A 26,721-nucleotide genomic window follows, 5' to 3' on the forward strand; every position below is an offset into this window, starting at 1 on the left:
GGGAAGTCCCTGAGGAAAAGCAGAGGCAAGAGCAGGCCCTTCTGAGCAGGTGCACGCTCTGCCCTACCCCAAGCATCCTCCCACCGGTCGCGGCTTCTGCTACTCTGATCGCCATCCCGTGTCCTGAAGGCAGCCAGGATGATGACTTTTGTTCCATTTTCCATACCAAAAGGCTGAGGTTTGGGAGGTCCTGTCATGCGTGGTTCAGCAGAAATGAATCGGACCAGCATCCATGAGGACGCAGGTTCGATCCCTGGCCTCGCTCCGTGGGTTAAGCATCCGGCGTTGCCGAGAGCTGTGGTGTAGGTTGCAGATGTGGCTTGGATCCTGTGTTGCTGTGGCTGTGGTGTAGACCGGTAGCTGCAGCTCCAATTAGACCCCAACCTGGGAATCTCCATATGCCGCAAGTGCGGCCCTAGAAAAGAAAAAAAGAAAAAAAAAGGCTGAGGTTTGGAATAAGAAATGACTTGGCTCATGTCATGCAATCCTAAACTTTCTGCTGCTTCTCATTGCCATTTCAGGATCCTTTCCTGTGTGTGTGGGGGGGGGGGCCTCTGGCAGAGGAGCCCAACCTTGACCTCCAGAGCTCAACGTCTGTCCCTTTAGCTGGGTCAGATGAAAAAGAGGGGGACATCACAGCCCCACTCAGAGGAAGCCACTCCAAGGCAGACTATCTACACAAGCTCCTTCAACCCTCGTGGTGTCCTGGAGCTTAGGGGTTGGCTGGGTGTTCTGGAAGCATCTAGTATGGTTCAAACTGCGGCTTGTAATCCGAATGCGCTTGTCCTAAAATCAAGTTAGCAAGTCTCACCCGGCATCTATTTGAAAGCAGCAAACAGAATAAAAAGAAGATGACACGAAACATCCGAGTGCTTTGTCTCTGTCCTCATGGACGGCTGTAACAAAAACACCGTAGCCTGAGCAGCTTAAACAACAAGTGGCTCGCAGGCCTGGAAAATAGGAAATCCTGGATCAAGGCGCCAACAGATGTAGTGTCTGGTGAGGTTCACGGATGTCTTCCTGGTTCATAAATGGCCACGTTCCAGCTCTGCCCTCATGACCTCCTCACCTTTCAAAGGCCTCGCTCCTAATACTGTCCCACTGGGGATGAGATTTCAACATATGAATTTGGGGGGGACACCAACATTTAGTCCAGGGAATTCGGTCCCTGGACCCTCAAAAGCATGGCCCTCTCACATGCAAAAGACAGACAAAATACAAAATACTCCCAATTGCCCCCGAAGTTTTAATTCATCCCAGCATTAACTCTGAAGTCTTGGTCCAGAGTCTCATCTAAATACCACGTAAATCTAGATCAGACTTGGGCGAGACTCAAGGTATGACTCATCCTGAGGCAAAAATCCCCAACTGTGGAGTTCCCGTCGTGGCGCAGTGGTTAACGAATCCGACTAGGAAGCATGAGTTTGTGGGTTCGATCCCTGGCCTTGCTCCATGGGTTAAGGATCTGGCGTTGCCGTGAGCTGTTGTGTAGGTCGCAGACGCGGCTTGGATCTGGTGTTGCTGTGGCTCTGGCATAGGCCGGTGGCTACAGCTCCGATTCGACCCCTAGCCTGGGAACCTCCACATGCCACAGGTGTGGCCCTAGAAAAGACAAAAAGACCAAAAAAAAAAAAAAATCCCCAGCTGTCAACCTGTGAAACCAACTGAGTTATGTGCTTCAAAAAAGCCAGTGGTGGGGCAGGCTCAGGACAGACATTCCCACTCCAGAAGGGAGAAGCAGGAAAGAAGGAAGGGTGAAATGGGCCCCACGTAAGTCCGAAACCCAACGGGGCAGAGTTAAGCCTTAAGGTTCGAGAATAATCCTCTTGGCTCCACGCTCTCTCTGCCTTGCAGAAAAAATGCCTGGAATGGCAAGGACAGCCCCAGCACTGAGCGAGGAGGCCCTGCGGTAGCTCTCTGCTGGGGCCCTGAACCTCTCCTGGGCTGCAGTCCCAACCCATGCGCCTGCTCAGCCACCCTGCCCTTTGGAACCTAGGCGGAGGCAGCCGTGCCCCAGAGCGGTTCGCGCAGACCGAGGTGGGGGTAGCAGCCTCGATCGCTTCGTCACCTCTGCGGGCCTTCTTCCCTCGTTTGGAGGAATAGCGCGTGTTCACCACCACACGGCTCCATGGTCCATGCCTGCAGGGCCGAAGAAGTGCAACAGTCTCCCTCATTCTGCCCCACTTTCTCTGCCTCCTTTAGTCCCAGCTCGAGGGGGGCAGCTGGCATAACCCCATCTCTACTCCGAGTTTTCGTGAGAAAGTTAAGTCTGGGGTTTACGTCCATACGAATTTCCTTCTGGAAGAGTCGTTTGGCCATACCCTTAGAAGTCTCTCTTTTTTCTCCCCCACTAGGAATAGGCTGAGAATTTTCCAAATGTTGAAGGTCTGCTTCTTTTTTGCTTTTACCAATTTCCATGTCTAACATTTTACTATAAGCCATCAGGAAGAGCCACGCCACACCTGCAGCACTTGGCCTAGAAATGGCTTCATGCAATTCCATCACTTGCACGCTCGACCTTCCACGAAACACTAGGACAGGGACACATTCCAGCCAGCTGCTTTGCCCCTGAATAACAAGGACCGCCTTTCCTCCGGTTTCCAGTAGCATCTTTCTCATTTCCATCTTTGTACCACGTTCTGTCCGTGAATATCGGCTCCTCTCTAAGAAGCCTGAGGCTCTCTGTGGGCTCACACCACGATCGGCTTTTAAAGTCTGTTCATGCCAGCCTCCACCCATTGCCCAAATCGACTTCCACTTCTGTAGGTGTTTGTTAGAGCAGCACCCCACGTCGCACCTCCAATTTCTTATCTACTCAGGCTGTGGTAAGAGAACACCATGGACAAGGTGGCTTAAACAGCCAACATTGGTTTCTCACAGTTCTGGAGACTGGGAAGTCCAAGATCAAGGCACCCACAGATTCAGCGTCTGGTGCAAGCCACTTCACTGGTTCATAGACGGCCACCTTTTTGCTGTGACCTCACATGACAGAGGGGACAAAGAGCTCTCTGGGTGTTCTTTAAAAGGGCACTAATCTCCTTGGTAAGGGCTTCACCCTTGTAACCTAATCAGCCCTGAACTCCAAATACCATCACACTGACGACTAGGTTTTAACATGTGAATTTCAGGACCCAGACATTCATTCAGCCCATGGAAGCATCTTATGTAGTAAAGGTAAGAATTGTTTCTTGGGAGTTCCCGTCATGGTGCAGTGGTTAACGAATCCGACTAGGAACCATGAGGTTGCGGGTTTGAATCCCTGCCCTTGCACAGTGGGTTAAGGATCCGGTGTTGCTGTGAGCTGTGGTGTAGGTCGCAGACGCGGCTCGGATCCTGCGTTGCTGTGGCTCTGGTGTAGGCTGGCAGCTACAGCTCTGATTGGACCCCTAGCCTGGGAACCTCCCATATGCCGCGGGAGCGGCGCAAGAAATGCCAAAAAGACAAAAAAAAAAACAAAAGAAAAGAATTGTTTCTTGAAGCTTTTGTTACAGTGTATCTTGAGTTGTATGTGTATTTGCATTGAGTCTTGATGCAAAGTCTCTTTCTTCCTATAAATATGTTTGAAAATCACCAGGGTTGTGCCAATTGGGAGGACTGAGGCCTCAGTGAGGGTGGGGCGTGTTTAACGTGTTGGAATGAGGAAGAACAGAGGAGGATGAGAATTCAAGTGGTTTCCTGACCTGAGCCCACATCCTCAGGGTTCCAGAAGCAAACAGAAAGACTGTTTTTTTTTCTCCCTGTGGATTGGGCCTTTTAAAGTGCTTTCGAGTATATAGCAGCGTCCCAGCAATCATTTTACACTGGATATGCACATCAAAACATCAAGTTGTGCATCTTAAACACATATAATTTTTATTGGTCAATTAATTAAACCTTAATAAAGATGAAGAAAAACGTCACCCTCAAAAAAAGTGAAGGACTTGGTGTTGTCACTGCTGTGGTGCGGGTTCAATCCCTGGGAACTTGCACATGCCCGCAGGTGCAGCCCCCCAAAAAGTGGGATCACCTTTGCGTTGCGGCTGCTGCAAAGTGATTTTATTCCTTGGAAGAGTCTGGCTTTTCCTATGCTTCTGCCTGCTCACCATCCACTTGCCTGGCTTCTAATTTTCCTTTCCTCTGAGGTGTCTCTGCACCAGTCAGGGTTCAGGTTGAGAAGCAGAGCGGTCAAGGTGGTAGAAAGAGAGGGTTACCACAGGGATGGGACCCTTGGCCCATGGGGGTGGGCGGAGGGGCCTGAGCTCGCCCAGACCAAGTGTATGGAGGGAAAGTGGCACATGGGCAAGAACGAGAATAAACAGGCACCCCATCTGCCTCTCACCACCTCCAACCTCAATGCCATGGGCGACCCGGAAGGCAAGCTGGCCTCCCTCACCTGCAGCTGCACACACACACTCCTGCAGGAGCGGGGGCAGTGGGGGGACCAGGGCTGTCCCGCTTCGACGAGAGGAGCCAGCTGATCGAGGACACTGCCGCCGCTGCCAGCGCTGGCTCCTGCCTCACTCTGTTTTCCAAAGCCATCCCTCTAGCCCAGAACTGTACAGGGAAGGGAATTCCAGGCATTGAAGCTCAGTTCCACTCAACTGGCACAGAACAAACCACCGTTTTCAGCCAGTTTTAGCTCTCTGAATAAATACAGTGCCTAAGGGAAGAAACAGCAGGGGCTGGCCGTCTAGAAAAGCCCAATATCCTGAGAGCGGTTGAGTGTTGTTTACAGGGCCTGATTGGGGGAGGACATGGTGGCTTTGCACCCTGACACTTCGTCCCCACGAATTCACTGCCCCCTGTCATCTTCAGGTTCCGGGCCTCACCTGCTGGCAGACACAGGGCGCCGCAAGCACCAACAAGCCCAGTCTTTGCACCTACCTGTTCATTTAGGCTCCGGCCTCACCCCCTGTTATGAACTGAATCTCTGCGTTCCCCGCAAATCATATGTTGAAGCCGTAACTCCCAATGTGATGGTATTTGGAGGTGGGGCCTTTGGGAGGTGATTAGGGTTAGATGACGTCATGAGAGTTGAACCCCCCACAGGATGGGATTGGTGCCCTTATAAGACAAGGAAGTGGCCAGAACTTTCTCTCACTCCACCATGTGAGGACACAGCAAGATGGCGGCTGCCATGGCCCGAAGCTTGTGCCTTCCTGGAGGACTCAGCAGGCAGGCGCACCCGGCAGTCTAGGCATAACTGTGGTCCACCATTACCCCGCGGCCAACCAGGGCCAAGCTGTCCTCAGGGAAGGGTCCCCAGAGGTACAGTCTGAGGCCTGGGGGCTACATACCCACCCCCCGCTGCAAATGGCAGCCCCTAAAGCACAACACCTGTGGCTGGATGACACAATGGCTCTGGAACTAATAGTCCTAGTTTTTGTGCCCTGCTTGCCGTGCCCTCTAGAGCCAACCACGGACACTTCTTGAGTCCAAATTCCAGCAACCAGACCTCTCGTTAGCCGAGAGCTAGGGCCTGGAGCTGCACAGGGTGGCCCCACTGCTCACAGAACTTGTGGCCTCATGGGGACAGCCCCCCCCCCACCCCACACCAGTTTTACTGAGGTACAATTGACAAATAAACTTGTAATATATTTAAGGTGGACCATTTGATGTTGAAAATTTCAATGATACAATGGCGCTATCAGCTATAGTCACCATGTTATCCATTAAATCCTCAGAACTGATTCATCTTCCAACTTTGACCAACCCCTCCGCCTCGCCCCTGGCTGCCACCATTCTACTTTCGGTTTCAGTTTGACTTGTTCAGATTCCACGTATGAGACCATGCAGTATCTGCCTGTCTCTGTCTGGCGTATTTCACTTAGCATAATGTCCTCCGAGTTCGTCCATGTTGTCGCAAAGGGCAGGGTTTCCTTCTTTTGCAAGGCTTAATAATATTCCATTGTGTGTGTGTGTGTGTGTGTGTGTGTGTGTGTGTGTGTATCACATTTTCTTCTGTACACCAGAAGTGAGGTTGCTGGATCTTATGGTAATTCTATTTTTAATTTCTTGAGAACACTTCCTACTGTTTCTCACGGCAGTTGCACAGGTTTACACGCCCACCAGCCGTTCACAAGCGTTCCCTTTCCTCGTCATCCTCACCAGCATTTGTTACCTCTTGTCTTCTTGATAATGGCTATATCCTAACAGGTGTGAGGTGAGATCTCGTTGTGGCTTTGATTTATATTTCTCAAATGATTAGTGATGTTGACCAGTTTTTCATGTGCTTGTTGGCCATCTGGATGTCTTCTTCAGAAAAATGTCTATTCAGAGCTTTTTTAATCAGGTTGTTTGTGTGTTTTGATATTGAGTTCCTTTCATATTTGGATATTAACCCGTTGTTGGGTATGTGACCTGCAAATGTGCTCTCCCATTCCATAGGATGTCTTTTTTTTTTTTTTTTTTGGCTTTTTAGGGCCACACCTGCAGCATATGGGAGTTCCCAGGCCAGGGGTCGAATTGGAACTACAGCTACCGGCCTTTGCCACAGCAACTCGGGATCCAAGACACATCTATGACCTACCCCACAGCTCACGGCAATGCCCGATCCTTGACCCACTGAGCGAGGCCAGGGATCGAACCCATGTCCTCGTGGATACTAGTTGGATTCGTTTCCTGCTGCACCATGACAGGAACTCCCAGGATGCCTTTGTATACTGTTAATGGTTTTCTCGGCTGTGCAGATGCTTTTTAGTTTTATATCGTGCCACTTCTGTGGCGTGCAGCGTCTTGATGTGGGATCTCATTTCCCAGGCCAGGGATTGAACCCCGGTCCACTCGACAGCCAGGGAATGCCCCCTCACTTCTTTATTTTTGCCTTTGTTGCCTTTGCTTTTGATGTCAAATCCCAAAACTCACTGCCCAGGGCCACGTCAAGGAGCTCACCCCCTACGTTTTCTTGCGATTGTGTTTAGGTTTCAGGGCGTACATTCCAGTCTTTAATCCACGTTGAGTTGATTTGTGGGTGTGGCGTGAGATGGGCTCATCCTCCTTAATGAGGAACTGTTTCAAATGATCCCTAAGGAGCCCTCATATAGATGCTACAATTCAACCTTTGTTATCACGTAACGTAGCACACGAAGAAAAGTGCTTAACACGTAAATGTACAGCTTAACGAATTGTTGTCAACCCTTGTGTACCCATCACCCAGAGCAACACCTCTAACTTTGCCAGCTCCCCAGAAGCCGCCACAAGCCCATCCAGTCAAATTCCCAATCCCTAGTCGTATCCCTGATTCCTGTGGCAATTGTTTCCTTGCTCTTCTCCCTCTCCCTCTCCCTCCCTCTCTCTCTATCTATATATGTATGTAATATATATATATATAATATATAATATATATATATTATATGTATTTTATATATATATATATATAATATAATATATTTGTCAGAGCAGCAGGAAGAGCCGGAGCTTTTATTTTATCCTATTTTTTTTATTTTGATTTTTTTGGCCACCCTCATTGTATGTGGAAATTCCCAGGCCAGGGATCAAACTGATGCCATAGCAGTGACTGGCCAGATCCTTAACCTGCTGCACCGCCAGTGAAAGCCAATATTCTACCCACTGGGGGTGTGTCCTGGAACACCATGACTTACTTGCCTGTTTGGAAGTTTATAAAAAATGGAATAATATGATACATATTTTTACTTCTTTTTTTTTTTTGGTCTTTTGTCTTTTTAGAGCTGCACCTGCGGCATATGGAGGTTCCCAGGCTAGGGGTCCAATCAGAGCTGCAGCTGCCGGCCTATGCCACAGCCACAGCCATGTAGGATCCAAGCCACATCAGCAACCTACACCACAGCTCACAGCACCAACACCAGATCCTTAACTCACGGAGCAAGGCCAGGGAGCGAACCCGCATCCTCATGGATACGCGTCAGGTTCTTAACCCACTGAGCCACAATGGGAACTAATTCATATTTCTAAACTTTTTATTTGGAAATGATTTTAAATTCACAGTGAGTTGCAAAGATAGTGCAGGGACGTCCCATAGAGCCGTCACCCGGTTCTCCCCAATGGCACAGTCTTGCATATTAACTATAGTACGTATCACACAGGACCTTGACACCGGTACAGCCCACCGAGCTCGTTCACATTCCCCCACTCATTGGTGCACGCATGCGTGTCCGCTTCCTTGCCCCATGCAGCATCTTTCTTCTCTGACCTCTTTGACTTAACATTAAGCTCTTGAGCTTCTTCAATATTCATTCTCATGGTATACTCTTCACACGGATGCACCGTGCTCTGCTTATCCTCTCAACTGCTCTGGACCATTGGGTCGTTCCAGGGTTTGTATTCCACGAACTTGGTGGTCCAGGCCTCCAAATGCACAAAGGGACTCATTTCCCTTGTGTATATAACTAGGGGGGGAACTGCTGGGTCATCGGCTGTGGCTCTCATCTTCCACTTGACTAGACCATACCAACTCTGCCAAAGGGCGTGTCCCACGGCACGCCCCCTCCCCAGTGGCGCAGGGGTGTTCCGGGAGCTTCCATATCATCACCAACACTTGTCAGTCTTAGCCATTTGGAGGGCTAAGCAATGGATCTCACTGCGGGTTTCATTCGCATTTCCCCTGCTACTGGGAAATCAAGCACAATTTCACACATATATTAGCCATTTGGATTTCCCGGTTTGTAAATTACTTGTTCAGTCTTTTGCCAATTTTTCTCTTGATCATCTGTCTTTTCCTTAATAACTTATAGGACTTGTAAAATATATATATATATATATATATATATATATATATATATATATATATATATTCTGGCTATAAAGCCCTGTGTCAGTTTTACATGTTCCAGATACCTTTTCCCAATTTGTCGTTGGCTTTTTCGCTCTCTTCCTCAGCAGGCAGACAGCACGCAACAACTATTGACCCCGGCTGCGCCTATTAGGGATTAGAAGGCTAAAAGTTAGGTAGAGCCAGATTAGTAAGGATCTTAAAACGCAACTGGAAAGGTTTGGACTTGACACGAGGAAGCAACGGAGTTCCCCAGCGTGTCAGGCTCTGAATAAGCATCTTAGGAAGACGAATCCGGGAGTCGAGCCTCAGCACGAGCCGAGAAAAGCATGTGGATGAAGGAGGTGGCGGTGGAAACAGAGAGGAAAGCTGAAATGATGGCATCCTGCTATGAGTCAGTGGAAGAGGGAGGGAGTTGGAGACTGGAACGTGAAGCCAAGCTTTCGAGCTCCCAAACTGAGAAATGGTTGTGGGCTGATGAAAGAGGCCCATATTGGGGGATTCTGTTTTCCACCATCCAATCCTGAAACTTCAATTCGTATTCCGGCGAGTCCACCACAGGGGCTCTGACTGTACATAGACTCACTCAGCCAGGCCGTTGAGCCGTGACCTGTCACCCATGGCTTCGGACTTTGGGGAGGTGACGTGGGACCTCAAGCCATAGTCAGACCCCTTGGGCGGTGGTGATTGGATCTGCTTTGCAGCCTGAGCCTGTTTGATCATAAGGATACCCTAAAACACACAAATGGATCGTTTCTATGCAACAGTCACGAAAACTGAAACAGCAGCAACAAAAATGGAGACCAAAACGCCAGGGAAAACTGCCTTTAAAAAAACCCAAGTCGCTCTAGGCTAATTCATGAAACAGATGTAAGCGGTACAATGAATACTTGTCAGTACTTGTAAAGGTCCCCTCTCCTTCCCTGCGATACGAGCCGAAGCTCAGGTCTAATATTATTACTGAAAAGCCAAAAGCATATTTACAGAGACTGAATGTGTGTAGAGAGCAGATAAATCAAATCTCTTGAGAAAATAAAGTCCCATCACAGATCACGTTGTGAAAAGACTCAAACAGTGCCCGCAACGCAGTATCATCACCAACTGGGTTTTTAAAGAGACGCCATTCACATTTTAGGTCATAAAATCCTTCCCTGAATCCCTTAAACATCAAATAAACTAAGATGTAAGATAAGATTCACTTGCTTAGAAGTGATATGACTATCTTTGGCAAATAATTAAAGAGGATTTGGCACCATAATAACCAGCTAATGCCAGCACGTATTTAATAAAGAAGGGATTACAGGAGGAGCTGGTGTTTACTTTTTTCGTTTTGGCCATCAGAAAAGACAAAAGCCTGGACACGTCTTCCCCTGAAAGACAACCAAAGTCCACAGTCAGATGAGGCTGAAGGTGGCCATGGCCGTGCAGCTGATCTCTTGTGTCTCTGGAGCCACGTCTCCTATGTCCTGTCGGGCGAGCACCAGTGCCAACCCTGCATCTGGGTCTCAGACATCCCAGGCTCAAGCCGCTCCACCTTCAAATGTAGAAGCCTCGTTTCAGGAGTTCCCGTTGTGGCTCAGCGGGCTAAGCACCCGACCTAGTGTCTGCAAGAGTGCGGGTTTAGTCCCTGGCCCCGCTCAATGGGTTAAGGATCCCATGTTGCCGCAGGCTGCAGTGTGGGTCACAGCCGGAGGTTGTTGGGCGTAGGACACAGATGTGGCTTGGATCCAGTGGGGGCCGGCAGCTGCAGCTCCCATTCGAGCCCTAGCCTGGGAACTTCCCTATGCCACAGGTGTGGCCTAAAAAGAAAAGACATAAAAAAATATATCTGTCGAATAAATGAGTGAATCACGGGAGAAGGAAGCAGAAGCTTGAGAGCTCTCTTTACAAAGACTTTGCAGAGGAGAGAATCCCATAGATGGGCCTTGTCGAAGGAGAAGAGTCTTGGGGGAGTTCCCTGGTGGATCAGTGGGTTAAGGGGTTAAGGATCTGGCATTGTCATTGCTGTGGTTTGGATTGCTGCTGTGGCTTGGGTTCAACCCCTGGCCCAGGCACTTCTGCGTGTCATGGGGTGTCCCCCTCATCAAAAAAAAAAAAAACAGAGAGAGAAGAGACGTGGAGGGTGGCCCACACTGAACAGCGTCCTGGGCTGAGGGCCCAGGGCTGCGAAAATGCATGTATGTTCAAGGACCAGAGTTGTCCAGCAGCGAGGGACATAGGCCACCAGGAGGCCGTGGTGCCAGTAAGGTCGGGAGCAAATCCCCGAGAGCATTTAGAGCCCGTGGAGGTGCCATGTGCTCTCCTACAAGGGCTCTAGAGAAGGAAACTGGACATGCATTTCCCACAAAGGCCAACAGCTGGCAGACGGGAGGCTCGCACCCTGGAAGGCAGCGGGAGAGCCCTGATCCCCTTTGCCCAGGACAGAGCGAGCGCCCACGGGCTCTGCGACACAAGACGGAGGCTGCAAAGGCACCAGCAGCAGAAGGTGGAATGGGAAGGGCCCTGGCGAGGAGCCAGCTGCGGGGTGTGCCTCGAGCCGGGCCTTCCATCCTGCCTGTCACTCGCCTGATGGGGACGGGCCCGCGGATCCCCTGGGCCCCCGCAGCCACGACACTCCGGCTCTCTCTGAATCCAGAAGTGAAAAACCCTTCACTCCGGAGAGCTGGGGAAACCCTTGGCTTCCACGTCACCTCCCGGGGCTGGTCGTGAGCTGGCACAGAGACCTTCAGAAAGGAATGCCCTGGAAATCCAGAGAGCCTGCTTCAGCCTGGTGGTCTCTCTGCAGCTATTTTGTATTTATTTATTTATTTTTGGTCTTTTTAGGGCCTCTCCCGCAGCATACGGAGGTTCCCAGGCTAGGGGTCCCATCGGAGCTGTAGCCGCCCGCCTACACCACAGTCACAGCAACACCAGATCCAAGCCACATCTGCGACCTACACCATAGCTCACGGCAACGCTGGATCCTTAACCCACCCAGCGAGGCCACGGATTGAACCTGCATCCTCACGGTTCCTAGTCGGAATCGTTTCTGCTGCGCCACGATGGGAACTCCTCTCTGCAGGTTTTTTGCTTCTAGATGTCAGCGGTTGTAGGCCATGAAAAAACTCAAAGACCAGGTTCCTTCCAGACTGTGCTTCTGAAAAAGCCAATAGGCAAGGCGAGCTGTGGCCCAGTGGACCAGAGGGACACACTTGTCATAAACACGTCTTAGTTTTCACCAAGTCCATCCGCAGGCAGCTGGGAGGGAAGGTTCCAGAAGGCTCGGCTGGGCTGCCCTGCCGGGGTCTGTGCCGGTGGGGCCCGTGGGAGGCCAGCGGTGTTGAGTGTCGTTTTTCGTTGGTTTAGACAACGGGACCAGCAGAGGGAAACGAGCTATGACCAGTCCAAACTGGTCACCGTGCAGCCACCAGAACCTGTCCTGAAAAACGGAGTAAATACACACTTCAGATAAGCTCTGGTGATTTCTGTGCTTTGACCGAATTCCCTGTGTGACAGGCGTGGGTATAGCGTGGGCTGAGCGGGATGCCGACCCCAGGGAGGCCCAGCAGAGCCCCCTACTGCATTTCAGGTTGAAAAGCCGAGGTTCCCCAGCAACGCAGAGGGATCAGATGAGAGTGGGAGAGGCCAAGACCCCAGATGGGCTCGGTCTTGGCACCCGGTGCTGGCGGCATTGCCACTACGTGGGGAGCAGAGGTGGGGTCTGGGGCAGAAGGTCAAAGATCCAACCTGAACCCATGGGCTGTCCTAGGGGAGGGGCGGGCAAGGAGCTGGGAATTCCGATGGTGACACTGGTGGGGGGGCATGGTGGAGGGGGGGGGAACACTGAAGACCAGGTCTGGCCACAGTCCACCGAAGGATATTCCTCAAGCACTAGCCCGGGGCATGTGTCCAGCAAGCTTTTGGATGTACAGCTCTGGCGCCCGGGGGAGAGGGAGGGCTGGCAAGCCTGCTCTGGGAGCCTAGGGACTGCCAGCACCCCCCCCCACCCTTGTCACCAGGGCGCCAGGTCCCCATAGCAGTGGCGGCTTCTGGTTTGGTCCAGCCCCTGTGGATCCCTGGAGCTCTGTGCCCGGTCCTTGGGTCTCTCTGCCGCCCTGGGGGAGGCTTCTCTGGGGCCCAGCTGCCATCCCCATGGGGCCCAGGGCCCCTGCCAGGCTGGCCTCCTTCTGCCCTCGGGCCTTCATCCTCAGGCCGGTCCTGTGGGCATATCCCCGTCCCCAGCCTGTCCCCTGCCCCGTGGCTCCCGCTCCGCGTGGGCCGTCCACGGATGGCCAGGTGAGAGCCCTGGGAGGAGAGGCGGGGCTGCAGGCTGTGGCACTGCGGTGTGTCCCACCTGGTGGGCGACAGTGTTGTGGACTGAAGTTTGGCACCTGCCATCAGCCGGTACGTGGACTAGAACAGGAGCCATTGCAGCTGCCGACCCGCAAGGAGAGCTCGGGGTGGAGACCAGGAGGGAGGCCCCTGCGCTCCGGCAAAACTGAAGAGCAGGTCTGCCGATGGTCAGATATTTTCAGGAGAAGATGGTATGAGCCCAGTTCTGGCATCGCCTCGTATCTAGACAAACACTAAAATCCGTCATTGACGACAATGTCTGGGGCGAGCAGTCACCGCCCGGCCACCGTCTCGAGACCAGCGCCAAACCTCTGCAAACGCGAGCCTGGCTGCGGGCGCCCCCTCGCCTTCAGGGCGTCTCTCTTGAACTCAGGGAAAAGCTAAGGAAGAAGCCTGGTCCTTCCCTCTTCCCGTCGAAATGGCTTTCTGCAAAGCTCCTGTAAATCTGGTAGATACAGAGGGTAAAGCCTCTGTTCCCACTGCCTCCCTGGGGTCGCAAAAACTCATACATCCTAGCTTCCCCCCTCGCCTCCTCGGAGCAGTTTCTGGGGCTCCCCAAGATGCTGTCTCCCAGGCTTAAGTCCTAACTTCACCCCAAATAAAACTTAACTCTCAACTTTCAGGTTGTATTTTTTTTTTTTTAAGTCCACAGGAGCCAAGCCCTCTCTGGGCTGCGGGCGTGGAGTTTTGCTACTGGTTACATCCAGAGCACCTCCGCCAGGCTGGCCACCTGGGGGCCCACGCCCAGGGGCTGAGGAAGCCACCAGCCTACACGTGGTGGGAGGCAGACAGACAGATGTCCCGGCAGGAAGCCAGGTGACCTTGAGCTGAGACCTGTTCCTGAATCCCTCTGACAGCCAGGGCAGGAGCGGGGGAAGAGGAGGGGAGCCGGGAGGGAGAAGGATAGAGAGGAGGGGGATAGAGGGGGGAAGGAGGGGGGAGAGAAAGGAGGGAGGGGGATAGAGAGGAGGAGAGAGGAAGGAGGTGGATTGGACTGGTGGGGGTAGAGGATAGAGAAGAGGGAGGGGCCCATAGAGAGGAGGTTGAGGGGAGGAGAGAGAGAGAGGAGGGGGATAGAGAGGAGGGGGATAGAGAGGAGGGGGGATAGAGAGGAGGGGGGTAGAGAGGAGGGGGGATAGAGAGGAGGGGGGATAGAGGGGAGGGAGATAGAGGGGAGGGGGGGATAGAGGGGAGGGGAGATAGAGAGGAGGGGGATAGAGGGGAGGGGGGATAGAGGGGAGGGGGAATAAAGAGGAGGGGGATAGAGAGGAGGGGGATAGAGAGGAGGGGGAATAGAGAGGAGGGGGAAATAGAGAGGAGGGAAATAGAGAGGAGGTGGAAATAGAGAGGAGGGGGGATAGAGAGGAGGGGAAATAGGAGGGGGAAATAGAGAGGAGGGAGGATAGAGAGGAGAGGGATAGAGAGGAGGGGGGATAGGGAGGAGGGGAAATAGGAGGGGGAAATAGAGGGGAGGGAGGATAGAGAGGAGGGGGGCAGAGAGGAGGGGGGATAGGGAGGGGGAAATAGAGGGGAGGGGGGATAGAGAGGAGGGGGGCAGAGAGGAGGGGGGATAGAGAGGAGGGGGAAATAGAGGGGAGGGGGGATAGAGAGGAGTGGGGGCAGAGAGGAGGGGGGAATAGAGAGGAGGGGGATAGAGGGGAGGGGGGATAGAGAGGAGGGGGAAATAGAGGGGAGGGGGGATAGAGGGGAGGGGGATAGAGGGGAGGGGGGATAGAGAGGAGGGGGAAATAGAGGGGAGGGGGGATAGAGGGGAGGGGGATAGAGGGGCGGGGGAAATAGAGAGGAGGGGGGATAGAGAGGAGGAAGAGACAGAGAGCTTGAGGGAGAGAGAGGAGGGGGAGAGAAGGGAGAGAGGAGGGAGGGGATGGGGGGCCACAGAGGAGGGAAGGGAGGGCGCCTCCCTGCCGGCCCTCGGCAAGCCCATCAGCCTATGCCAGGGTCAACTGGGCCTGGGTGGCCGCCTCGGACGTGGGTCTTGTGTCTTAGGGACTGTGTCCTTGGCGGATGCCATCCATCTTCAGCAGGTGATCAGAATCACCCAGACCCAGCCAGCGGGGTCTCCGAGGTGAAACTCTCACAACAGGGCCGACTTCCAGGCCCTCAGACACCGGGGGAGGCCCAGCCGAAAGCCCTGGCCCAGGACCCAGGGGCCCCGGGTGGCCCTGACTTGCACATGACCTTGGGCACAGCCCTGCTCTCTGTGGGCCTGGCTTCCCACCTGTCAGCCGCTAGGGTGGGGGCCCTGGCTGCCCCTCCCAGAGGCCCCCGGGGATGTGGACCGGCCTGCCCGGGGCTCCAGGTGTGCCACTGACCCTGGGTCAGCTCGGGGTGCCCGCTGCTGCAGGGCGGGAGGCCGTGGCAGCCTTGGGCCCCTCGGTGTCCACCCTCGCCATCAGCCCCATCCCACCGTAGCTCTAGGCCAGGTGGGCGTGATCAAGAGGAGCGCCCAGCTCCCCGGCCCAAGGCCCCTCAGACGGCCCCATGCGGGCTCCTGGAGCCTGGAGATAGGTCCCCCAGGCAGATGGTGTCCTTTGCTTGGGTGGCGGCTGCTTGCTTTCTGCCTCTGGTTCATTGTATTTTTAGCCCGCTTCGTCAAGCTCTCTCCTGGCCTTGGCAGAAGGAGACGTGCCCACGGAAAGTGGCGGGCACATTAGCGAGGCGGGCGGCCAGGCTGGTCCACCGCGGGCCGGGAGGCCGGCTAAGAGATTGATGCTTTGCTTTATCTACTTATTAGTGCGCTTAGAAACTGCTATTTATATTTTAATCCTCCAGGGACAGCTGGATTAAAAAAAAAAGAAAGAAAAGAAAAGTTGGTGTATTTCCAGCCTAGAAAGTAAGAAATAATCAGTAAACGGACCTCAGCGAGACTGCGGGGGGTGGGGGGGCAGCCCTAGATGCCCAGGGAGTAGGTGCCAAGGATGGGGGGCAGCACCCATCACCGTGCCCACAGCCCTTAGCGTGCAGGCTGGGTGTTCTCCCCTGTGACCTGGGGGGCTCTCCGCGGGAAGAATCAAAATAAGCCAGGGCTAGGGAACCCCTGGGGAGAATGTGGCCAAGGGTGGCGGGAGGCTTTCCCACGGAGAAAATGGAGACTCCTCCCCGCGCCCCGTACCCGGCAGCCGCCAAGGGTGCCCGAGGCCCCACTGGCAGTGGAGCGGCAGGCTTGGGGCTAGAGCAGGGACCCAGCGCCCGGTCCCTTTGTTCTGGAAGGCAGCGTTCTCGAAGGTTTGCAAGCCCCCAGTCCCCTTGGCCCAAGGCTCTGCATGCGCCCAAGCAGGTGCAGGCCACCCTGGTGCAGCTTCCCGGGCGCAGCGGCCAGGCCTCTGGGCCTCAGAGGCCCCCGTGGGGTCAGTGTGGAAAGGGGCATTGAAAGGGCCTTTCTTTGAGGGCGGGCCATTCCAGCTCGGGGGGGGGGGGGAAGAGGGGGGCTGCCATAGCTGGACTTAATTTCTTGAAGCAAACTGAGAAACTTGCTGATATTAAACTGTTTCCACTTTGAGCTATTTGCGTCTCACATGTCCTTGTATTTAGAGGGCTCTAATGGTGACATTTGGGGATGCTTCTCAATAAACATTTTAAGTTTGCCAGGGCTTACTTGTGGCTTTCGGAGCCAGGGCTTCCGGAACTTCCCTGGAGAAAAGTGAAGAGACTGCCTGCAGGGAGCCCCAGATTTGGGTTCCTTTTCTTTCTTTTTTTTTTTTGCCTTTTCGGGGGTCAGATCCATTGTGACACAGCGGTCATGAGCCCGACTAGTATCCATGAGGACGCGGGTTCCATCCCTGGCCTCGCTGTGATCCAGCGTTGCTGTGAGCGGTGGTGTAGGCCGGCAGCTGCAGCTCCGATTGGACCCCTAAGAAGACAGACAGACAGAAAGAAAAAAAGAAAAGTAGCAAAGGATTTCAACCCCAGGCAAGGTGTCGTGGTGGCGGGGTGGGGGGGGGGGATGATCTGTAAAGTCTGGCAGCTCCGATGGTTAGCTCAGTTGACTTCTCAAGCCCACAGTTTATGGCTCAGTCTGCATACATCATAATCAAAAAGCAAACATTTGCCTTTGATAGCTTGAATTTCTGCACCGAATTAGTTTACTGTTCACGTCTTAACTGTTATTTTTTTTTGAATAGCTTCACGACAGAAAATCAAAGCCTGCTGAGTTTTATGTCACACTCTACAACTTATTTTCTTGGTGTTTTTTTAAAAGGCAAAACATCTAATTAATCCCTGTAATCTGGATACTTTCTGTTTAAACCTTTCATGCTCGGAAAACAAACTGAAGGAAAATGTAGCTAATTGGTATAGAGGCGTTTTTCCTTTTTTTTTTTTTTTTTTTTTTCCCTCATCAGATATATCAGCAAATATTTGGTGAGAACAGGAAGACTGTGAAACCAGAAAATGAAACTCCAAGCCACATATGTCCAAGGAGCTTTACCGGCCCGGGAAAATGTTCGTATTCCAAGAAAAAAGTTCAGTAATCACGGTGCCTGGGGAGGGAGGGCATTTTATGTGCAGCCTTCATTTCAGAAAGCGTTTGCCTGAGGGAACCCTGTCGGCCCAGCAAAGTTGGGTGAGCGCCCTGCAGCCAGGCAACCCGGGTCCCGGGTCCCAGGGGCCACAGAAACGACGCCATCGAGCCCCCCAAGCCTCCCTTCTCCCTGCCGGAGCCTCCTGCCAGCCCCCTTGCGAGGCTGCCTTCCTCCTTGTCATCCTCGCCTTGACCAACCGCTGAGCCAAGATGGGGCTTCCCTGCGGCCCCTCACTCTGACCACGAAGAAGCCAGGAGGCACTCTCAGAGGTGCCTGACTTGGGATCCTTGGCTTTTGGCTTCTGTGGCCCAAGGAAGAGCCCCTCTGCCCTTGGCTTTGAGCTTCCCCATCCCTGAGGCGCCTCTGAGGCCACCCGTGTGCACCAGCACAGCTGGCTCCGGTCAGGGCGCATCTGTGGGCTTTGCGGACGTATCTCAGGAGCCTTTGCCCCCCTCCCCTCCCTCCGGAGCCCCAGCTCTGTCAGTCCCCACTCCCAGCCTAGGCCTGGGAGCCAAACCCCGAGAAACAAAGAGGCTATTTAGGTGCAAATATCCCTAATGAATACAGAAAGGAGCGCCTCTGGTCTGAGCCGCTTCTCTGCAGCCAGCCTGCGGCCCAGGGGCCTGCAAGGGACGCCAGTGCTCCAAAGCCTGACTTCAGAATCCCTCCTGGAACCGGCGTCTGTAAAGAGGAATTGATGAGCAGATTACAAATTATTAGCATGGGCAGAGCGCAGAGACGCCGCCAGACTGAACACGGGGAAAGGCTGGGGAACAGGCTCCTTTGACTAGACTCTTGCCGGCAGACAGATTGTAGTCCCGCGCGCCAGCCACCTTCGGCTAAGAGGGGCCAGTCGGGGGCCAGGTTGATTCGAAGCTGCACTGGACTTGCCGTCTTGGTCCGTTTCCAGTTTGGCTTTAGAAAAAGCCTGTGATGGAAAGCAAGCATCCCAGCGCTGGGCCTCGGCCCCTCGTCTGCCATTCTCACCTCCTCTCCGCATCCAGACGTTTTGCAGAGTCCACGTGACAGCAGCTAGCAGTCGTTTTATTATCTAGCTATCAAGGAACACAAAAGGACAAACAGACAGCGCTCGCTGTACACAGAATGGTGAGCTGCGGGCGCTAACGCCTCCGTTCACTCACTCAGCCAGCAGCCACCGAGTACTCGCTGTGTGCCAGGCTTCGTGTTAGATGCTGGGGCTGCGGCCGGGAGTGCCACACACCCGGGCCTCGGGCGGGGCGCAGGCGACCGGGGAAGGCCGGTTGGGAACCTCGCCTGGTCTTCGACAAAGGCAGTGCCACGGGCTCAAAGGAAGGTGCTGCCTCTGAATTCTCCAGGGGAAGAGCCCTCCTGCCTTGTTCGGCTTCTGGTGGCTCCAGGCATCCCTGGGCACTTGGCCGGGTCGCTCCAGGCACCGCCTCTGAGCACGTGGTCTTCGCTGCGTGTCTCCTCTCAGCATCGGGACGATCTGATCTTGAAAAATCTTTGATGACATCTGTGAAGACCCTCATTCCAAATAAGGTCACAGTCACAGGCTCCCAGGGGACGTATCTTTGGGGGCCACCCTTCAACACCCTACAGTAGGAACGGTGGGAAGCACATGTGGTCCTCAAGACCGTTTCCGGTGCCAAGTCTTCCCGGAGCTGCTGCCACCGCCAAGGGATGCTGTGTGGCCGGCCATGTATATATCGCGTTGTGTCGTAGCTACTGGAACCAGTGTCATCTGTACATTGCCTAGTGTCTCAGGGTCTAGAACCTAGACCCTGCATTTACTCTGAGTTGGTTATTTCTCTCAACCACGAAACGTCCCTGGGTTGGGGCGGGGGTGAGGTTAAAAAAGAAAGGAAATCGTCCCATGCAAGCAGAATGTATATTATATTTATATATATAGGTATATATAAAATCCCATGCAGTTCCCATCGTGGCTCAGTGGTTAACGAATCCGACCAGGAAGCATGAGGTTGCGGGTTCGATCCCTGGCCTCGCTCAGTAGGTTAAGGATCCGGTGTTGCTGTGAGCTGTGGTGTAGGTCGCAGACGTGGCTCGGATCCCGCGTTGCTGTGGCTGTGGTGTAGGCCGGCAGCTACAGCTCCGTTTGGATCCCTAGCCTGGGAACCTCCATATGCTGTGGGTGTGGCCCTAGAAAAAGACCAAAAAAAAAAAAAAAAATCCCTCCATGTAACCTTAAGAGCTGTTTTCCCCAAGGCCAGCTCAGCTCCGGCCCTTGCTCCAAAGGCTTTGATGCTCCCTGGTGCCTGTGAGCTGCGGTGCGAGCCGCTCAGTCTGGCCCTCGACATTCCCCCCACACCTCAGCAGCGAGTCTGTCCCCACACCCCCTCCCCCTCCTAATGCCCCACACCCTCTTCAGCTCCCAGGCCCCTGTCCACTTCTTCTGGGCCAAGGAGACTTTGCCCCCACCTGGCCCCCCCCTTTCCATTTGCCAGGCTTGGCTCCCAGAAGTTGTCCCTCCCCGGGGTCCACATCAAGGCTCTGGTTGGCCTTGTGGCTCTCACTCAACCAGGAATTTCTCTCTGCATCCAGGGGATGGAGCTGAACTCGCCCTTGGGTCCCTGGCCCCGCACGCCTGCTCAGCTCTGCAGTGGGTTTTCGTTGAATGGAATTGAAGGTGACCTGTGCGTCTTCTTGCTTCCTCAGTAGCATCTTTGGCAACCGAATTAACCAGCTCCAAGAGGGGGAAAAGGCCAACCCGCTGAGAGAGGTGAGATCCAGAGACACCAGTAGCGAAGATGGTTCCGGAGGGGTGGCCTCGAGCCCTGGCCTCTGCTGCTGCCCCCTTTGAAGGCCGGCCAGTGTTGGGCACAGGGCCTGGGCTTCATTCTGTCGCCGCCCCAGATGAGTGTGCAGTGTGCTTGGATGGTCTCAGCCTTTGCCAAAGTCCCCAAAGCCTTCTTCCTTTCAGCTCCTTGGCCTTCGTGGGGGTTTTTGTTTCTTTTCTTTTTAGGGCCACACTTGTGACACATGGCAGTTCCCAGGCTAGGGGTTGAAGTGGACCTGTGGCGGCCGGCCTACCCCGCAGCCACAGCAACTCGGGATCCGAGCCGTGTCTGTGACCTACACCACGGCTCTCGGCAGCGCCAGATCCTTCACCCACGGAGCGAGGCCAGGGCTCGAACCCGAGTCTTCGTGGATACTGGTCAGGTTTGTTTCCACTGAGCCCCAAAGACTACTCCTCCTCTGACTTTGGATGTCGTATCCAAACCCCAACTAAACAGCACGGCTGGCTTCTGTGCCAGAACCTCTCTGACTTAGTCTCGCCTTCTCAGAATGCACAGCCCCTGGGCAGCCATCCTAAGCGAGCTTGCTGTGTCCACGGCTTCTTCTCTGCCTCTCAGGCTCTACATACCTGCTCCCTTGGGAATATCAGCTCAGGGCTCCATCGAGGCGGTATGGGGGAGAGGACAGAGCCGGAACTCTGACGTCGGCCCTGGCTTTGCGTCCCCAGATCTGCCCTTCACTAGTCTGTGACTTGCTCTGAGCCTCAGTTCCAGGCACTCATTCATTCACTTAGTAAACAAAACAAAACAAAACCCAGAAATATTTGATGGAGCACCTACTGGGTGCCTGGCCTACTATGTGCTAACCCTCGGGGTACTGGCAGAAAAGACAGAGTGCCTGCGCTCAAGGAGGTCACCGTCCTGGTCTCATGATGCACTAGCCATGGGGATTTTCCTAACAGGAGACCAAGTTTATAATATCGGGGTCCCATGCTGGGCTCCAATGGGAGTTCAGAACTGAATCAGTGGATGGCTCTCAAGCATTATAAAAACACAGTAAAGGGCTGGGGGCTAGAGGAGTCTGGACTTGCAATCAAAACTGATTTTTTTTCCTGTGAGAATTTCAATAAGATCTTTTTAAAATTGCTGTGGGTGTACTTGGCTGTGGCAGAGCTAAGAGAATCAGCTGCTCCAAATGAACAGAACAGACGTGAGCGCCACGGAGCCCAGCTTCTCGAATACCCAAGCTCTGCGCACCCTCAAGGGTAAGACGCTGTGATTGAGAAGAGGCAAAAAAGGTAACAATTTCTCAGGAAGGAATCAAGAAGTTAAGTATCTGGCTTTGTCCCTCCTGTGGCTTGGGTCACTGCTGTGGCGATCCCTGGCCCGGTAACTTCTGCATTCCTGGGACATGGCCAAAAAAAAAAAAAAAAAAGGAGATGAAGGAGCAACACCGCACGGAGTTGCCCAGGGACAGTGAGGCGCGTCCTTGTCCCTGCAGTAACACGTGAGAGAGGAGAAAGCCTGGCTCCAGCAGCTCTCTGCCAGCCCGATCCCAGCCAGCCAGCCGCGCTGCTGGCAAAGCCCACCTCACCCATCAGTGACGGGCGACACTTCCTCCCCCTCCTCTGTGGCCCTTGTTCCCACCTCTGATCATGTCCCACAGGCATCACAGCAGGAGGAGTCCTGGGCCTGGACCCCGGTGGTAGCTGACCCGCAGCGGGGAAGCTGGGGCTAGAGGGAAACATTTAGGCAGTGAAGAGACAAGACAAGGCAGTGGGGGCCGTGGCCACGTCTCTGGCCAATTATGTGGGGTAGGGCAACCCCGTGAGGCCAGCTCTGCAGTATTTGGGGAGCGGCCAGGGAGGCCTGGAGGAGCCCAACCCTGAAGGGCCAGCTCCAAGGTCACTTCCCCCAGGTCAGAAATGCATTCCGCCTGAAAGCTCAGAGATGGGGTGCTGTGTGTCCCTTTTAGCGCCGGGGCCCGGGGAAGGGCCTGCTCTGCGGGGGGTAATAGCCATGAAAGGGGCCAGGCCTGCCTGGCCCCTGCTACATGCTTCCCTGCTGCTGGGGGTGCGTCCCTCCTCCACCCCCTGAAACTGACAACATGTGTGACTCAGCCAGAACCCAGACTGGGACTTGAAGCCACGGCCCGGACTTGAACCAGCCTAAACCCCGTTTGGGACTTGAACTTAGCACCACCCTGTGTCTGGACTCACTGCCGTTCAGGTTCTTTGCGCCTCAGCACAGACGGAATTCAGCAAAAGACAAGATGATAGATGAGAAATAGATTTATTAACATAGGACTCTTGGAGTTCCCATTGTGGCTCAGCGGTTAATGAAACCGACTAGGATCCATGAGGATGTGGGTTCCATCCCTGGCTTTGCTCAGTGGGTTAAGGATCCTGTGTGGCTGTGGCTGGGGTGTAGGCCGGCAGCTGCAGCTCCGATTCGACCCCTAGCCTGGGAACCTCCATGTACCACGGGTGAGGCCCTAAAAAGGCAAAAAAGAAAAAAAAAAGATAGGACACTTGCGAGAGCAGGCAAAGCCTCTGCCCCAGGAGGAGGTGGCTCCGGTTTTATGATGCAAGGAGAGCGGGAGATGCCTTCCTCCTGGTTCCTCGGGCTCATAGGGACATCGTGAGCTTCTCCTTGGTATCGGGTAAGAGAGTGTTTGACCCTGCGAGGCGCTTATTCAGATCAGCGGGAGGGCAGTTGCAGACGCTAAATTATGTTGACTCAGCTTAGCTCTCCTGTCCTGGGTCCTAGGATCGTTATCCTGCTGGACTTGAATCCAGGCCTCATTTTATCTTTCCCTTAATGATCTGCGGCATATCGCCTGCTTTTATACATGGTTTTATGGTTGGGCAAACCTGCTTTGTGCTGCTGGCTTTCTTGCGGGATCGCTGACTTCCAGTGGTCCCCCCAAGTTCCCTGGGTTTCCCTCTCTATCTGTGGTCCCCAACTGGCACTTCTCCAACTACCCATCACCCCCTCCTCCTCTCTCCCTGATTTTTTCTTTCTTTCTTTCTTTCTTTCTTTCTTTCTTTCTTTCTTTCTTTCTTTCTTTCTTTCTTTCTTTCTTTCTTTCTTTTTTTGTCTTTTTAGGACCACAGCTGAAGCATGTGGAAGTTCCCAGGCGAGGCTTCGAATTGGAGCTGCAGTGTCTAGCCTACGCCACAGCCACAGCAACACTGCACCCACGCCACATCTGCGACCTACACCACAGCTCAGGGCAACACTGGCTCCTTAACCACTGAGCGAGGCCCGGGGATAAAACCTGCATCCTCACGGATAGGAGTCGGGTTCATTGCGCTGAGCCACAGCAGGCACGCCCCTCCCTCTCCCTGCTATTGTTGCTGCGGTGGGCTTTTTGGCTTCCTGTGGCTGCCAGCTTCACAAACTTAGCGGCTTAAAACAAGAGAAATGTATTCATTGATACAGAAATGTGTGTGTGTATGTATTTCTGCTCTCCGAGTTCTGGAGGCCAAAGTCTGAAGTCAAGGTGTCAGCAGCTCCTTTCCTCCCCGTGCGTCTCGAAGGTCCTTCTTCTCTCTTATGAGAACACCTGTTACTGGACTTAGGGCCCACTTAAATCAGCCAGAATCGCTCACCCCGAGATCCCTAACTTCATGACATCTGCAAAGACCCTCTTTCAAAAAAAAAAAGGCCACATCCATAGATGCCCAATGGATCCATTTTTGCAGGGGTGGCGGGGGGGCCACCATTCAACAGACTACAGGCTGAGTGTTGGGATTTCCCATCACCCCCGAGGTCACAGGTCAGGCTGCCCACATTTCCCCTGGGCTGGGCCCCTGGAGGAACGTCAGAGAGCCACGTGCCCACAGCCCCCACAGGACTCACTGCCGTGCTTTGTGTCGGCTCTCCAGAGCTCAAGGGGAAAGTGGCCCTGGGCATCAGGTCACCCAACGGGTCACCAGCCTGGCCAGGGAAAGGGAGGCTTCCCCAGAGGAAGCCCTCACCGGGCAGGGCAGGCTCTTCCCTGACGCCCCCTTCCTGCAGGTGTTCTCTGGGGCCGGCCAGTGCTGGCTGCGGGGACAGGGTCAAGCAAAGCCAGCGCGGGGAAGAAAGGACTTTGCTAAGGGGATGCAGAGGGCGCTCCCGTTGCCCTGAGGACCAGAGACTCACGCGAACTGAAAGTCCTGGGTTTGAGCCTTAACTACCACATCTGTCACTTCAAGCCACTTCACAGAGGTAAAATGGCAGCAGTGAAGCCTTTCGCAACCTGCAAAGGGCCCAGGAGGCCTTCCCCTGTCCTGCCCCACCTGCCCCCCCAAGTGCCCGCTGCCCCTCCCCCCGCAGGGCCTGGGGCCGGCCCTGATCTGCCCCCTGCACAGCCGGACAAGCTGGTGTCCCCGAGCTGAGAGAGCAATGACTTGGGGAGGAAAAGAGGGCAGGGGTGGGGGCAGGTGGGGAGCTGCTGGCGCGGAGCTCAGCCTCCCTCGCACTTTCCTAAGAATGCGGTGATGGAACAGAACGAGAGAAAGACCATGCCTCTCACCAAAGGGGGGAGGGGACAACCCAGTGACCAATTTTGGTGATTAGCTGCAAGAAGAGGGCCCTTTATTCCAGGCGTGTGTATGCCTTTTAATTTCCTCTTGTGGGCTCCTGAGGGGGCCCAGTAACCGTGCAATTGGTATTCCTTGCCAGGCTCGGCGGATGCGGGCACGCTCTCGGAGACGGGCTCCAGGTGGCGCGGGTGCCACCAGCACTCCCATCCTCCCGATTAACTGCGCCACACAGACTCCTGCGGGCGGGGAGGACGGGCGGCCGGACCAAGTCTGATCGGGGCCCAGGTGGGCCTCTGGTCCGGTCAGAAGCGGCAGCAGTGAGGTCGGAGTTGACTCTGGCACCTTCTGTGCTTTGTGCAAAACAAAAGAAAACCTTACTTGGGGGACAAAGGGGCTTGGCCCCTCGAGCAACCAAAGGCACCGAAGTTACAGAGCAGCCAATTAGGGGGTGAGGATTTGCATCACAAGAGGGCCCTTTGCTTCGGAAAAGGAGTTCTCAAGGGGCTGCTATAGACGGTGCCCCAGGGGAGGTTAAAGATTCAATTTACTGAACAGTGATTGGCCCCAGCTCTCCCCAGCACACCCGCGCCTAAACCCAGTGCATCTGCTCTGCCTCCGGACCAGCCGCCCAGCCCCGAGGTTTGCAGTAACTCAAAGACACAAGTGCCCTTGTACCAGCTCGCAATGCTCCCCCTTCTTCACCGGGCCCGGCAATTTCTATAAAACAGAAGATGTGGCTTCTTCCCAGGCTGCCCCCTGGCTTTGGAGGTGAAAACAGTGGCCCAGTGCCCAGGCCCAGGATAGGAGGGCTGTGGGGGGAGCTCTGGGACCTGCTTGCTTTGGGGGGGGAGGGGTCCCGGTGTTCACATGCAGAGAACAGATTGCAATGATCTCCAAAGGTACTTCGGCATCCCCATCCCGGGAGCTGCACCCCTGGGCTGGCCTGGTGGTCCTGGAGATGCCCCGGACCTATGAAGTGGGAGAGGGGCCATGGCCCCGAGTCATGCCCAGAATAATGGCGATGGTAAAAATGCACTATGTTTGGGAAAGTTTTTTGTTTGTTTCATAATGATTTTTATTTTTTCCATTATAGCGGGTTTACAGTGTTCTGTCAATTTTCTACTGTACAGCCAGGGGACCCAGTCCCCCATACATGTATGCATTCTTTTTTCTCACATTTCATGCTCCATCACAAGTGACTAGATCTAGTTCCCAGTGGGGAAAGTATTAGAGAAATTGTGTTTACAGATGCTGGGGTCGCGGAGGGAGCCGAGGGGGCCTGCGTCCCTGTAAAAAGAGCCTCTTAAAGTCACCTGCTTCCTCATCTGAGGGCTCAGGTGGCCTGAGACCTGCCCGGTGGGAGTCTGCGCTTCAAGTGAGGAGTGTGGTTCCAGGGATCTGCTTGCCAATCTCCAAGCTGTTTCCATTTCCAGCGAACGCTCCATGCAAGTAAACTCCTTCCCCTACTTGTGACATTTAGAGAAAAGTAGATTCCCAAATGCCAAAGCTGAGTTTCACAGGACTTAACTGGACCGAAGCTTGGAATATAGTGGGAGCTGATATAAGTGACTTGGAAGTGCCCACTGGAAATACAGTTTCCAAATTAAAACGAATTTTTCGAACTCCGCTTGGAGTCTGTGGGGGGGCAGGAGTGGGGGCAGGGTGCAAGCTTTTGCCTTGTAACTTGGTGCTTGGGGTCCCCAGAAACCTCAGCCTTTGCCCCCGCCCCACCCCCGGCCCTGCCGCTGCTCAAATGGAGAAACAGTTTGCAGACACCTTAAGGATTCAAAGTGATTTTTTTTTTAAAGTTCTGAAATCCAAGCTCCAACCAGAGAATTGTTCTCAGAAGCTAG

Source organism: Phacochoerus africanus, chromosome X, assembly GCF_016906955.1.
Source record: "Phacochoerus africanus isolate WHEZ1 chromosome X, ROS_Pafr_v1, whole genome shotgun sequence".
Lineage (NCBI taxonomy): Eukaryota > Metazoa > Chordata > Mammalia > Artiodactyla > Suidae > Phacochoerus > Phacochoerus africanus.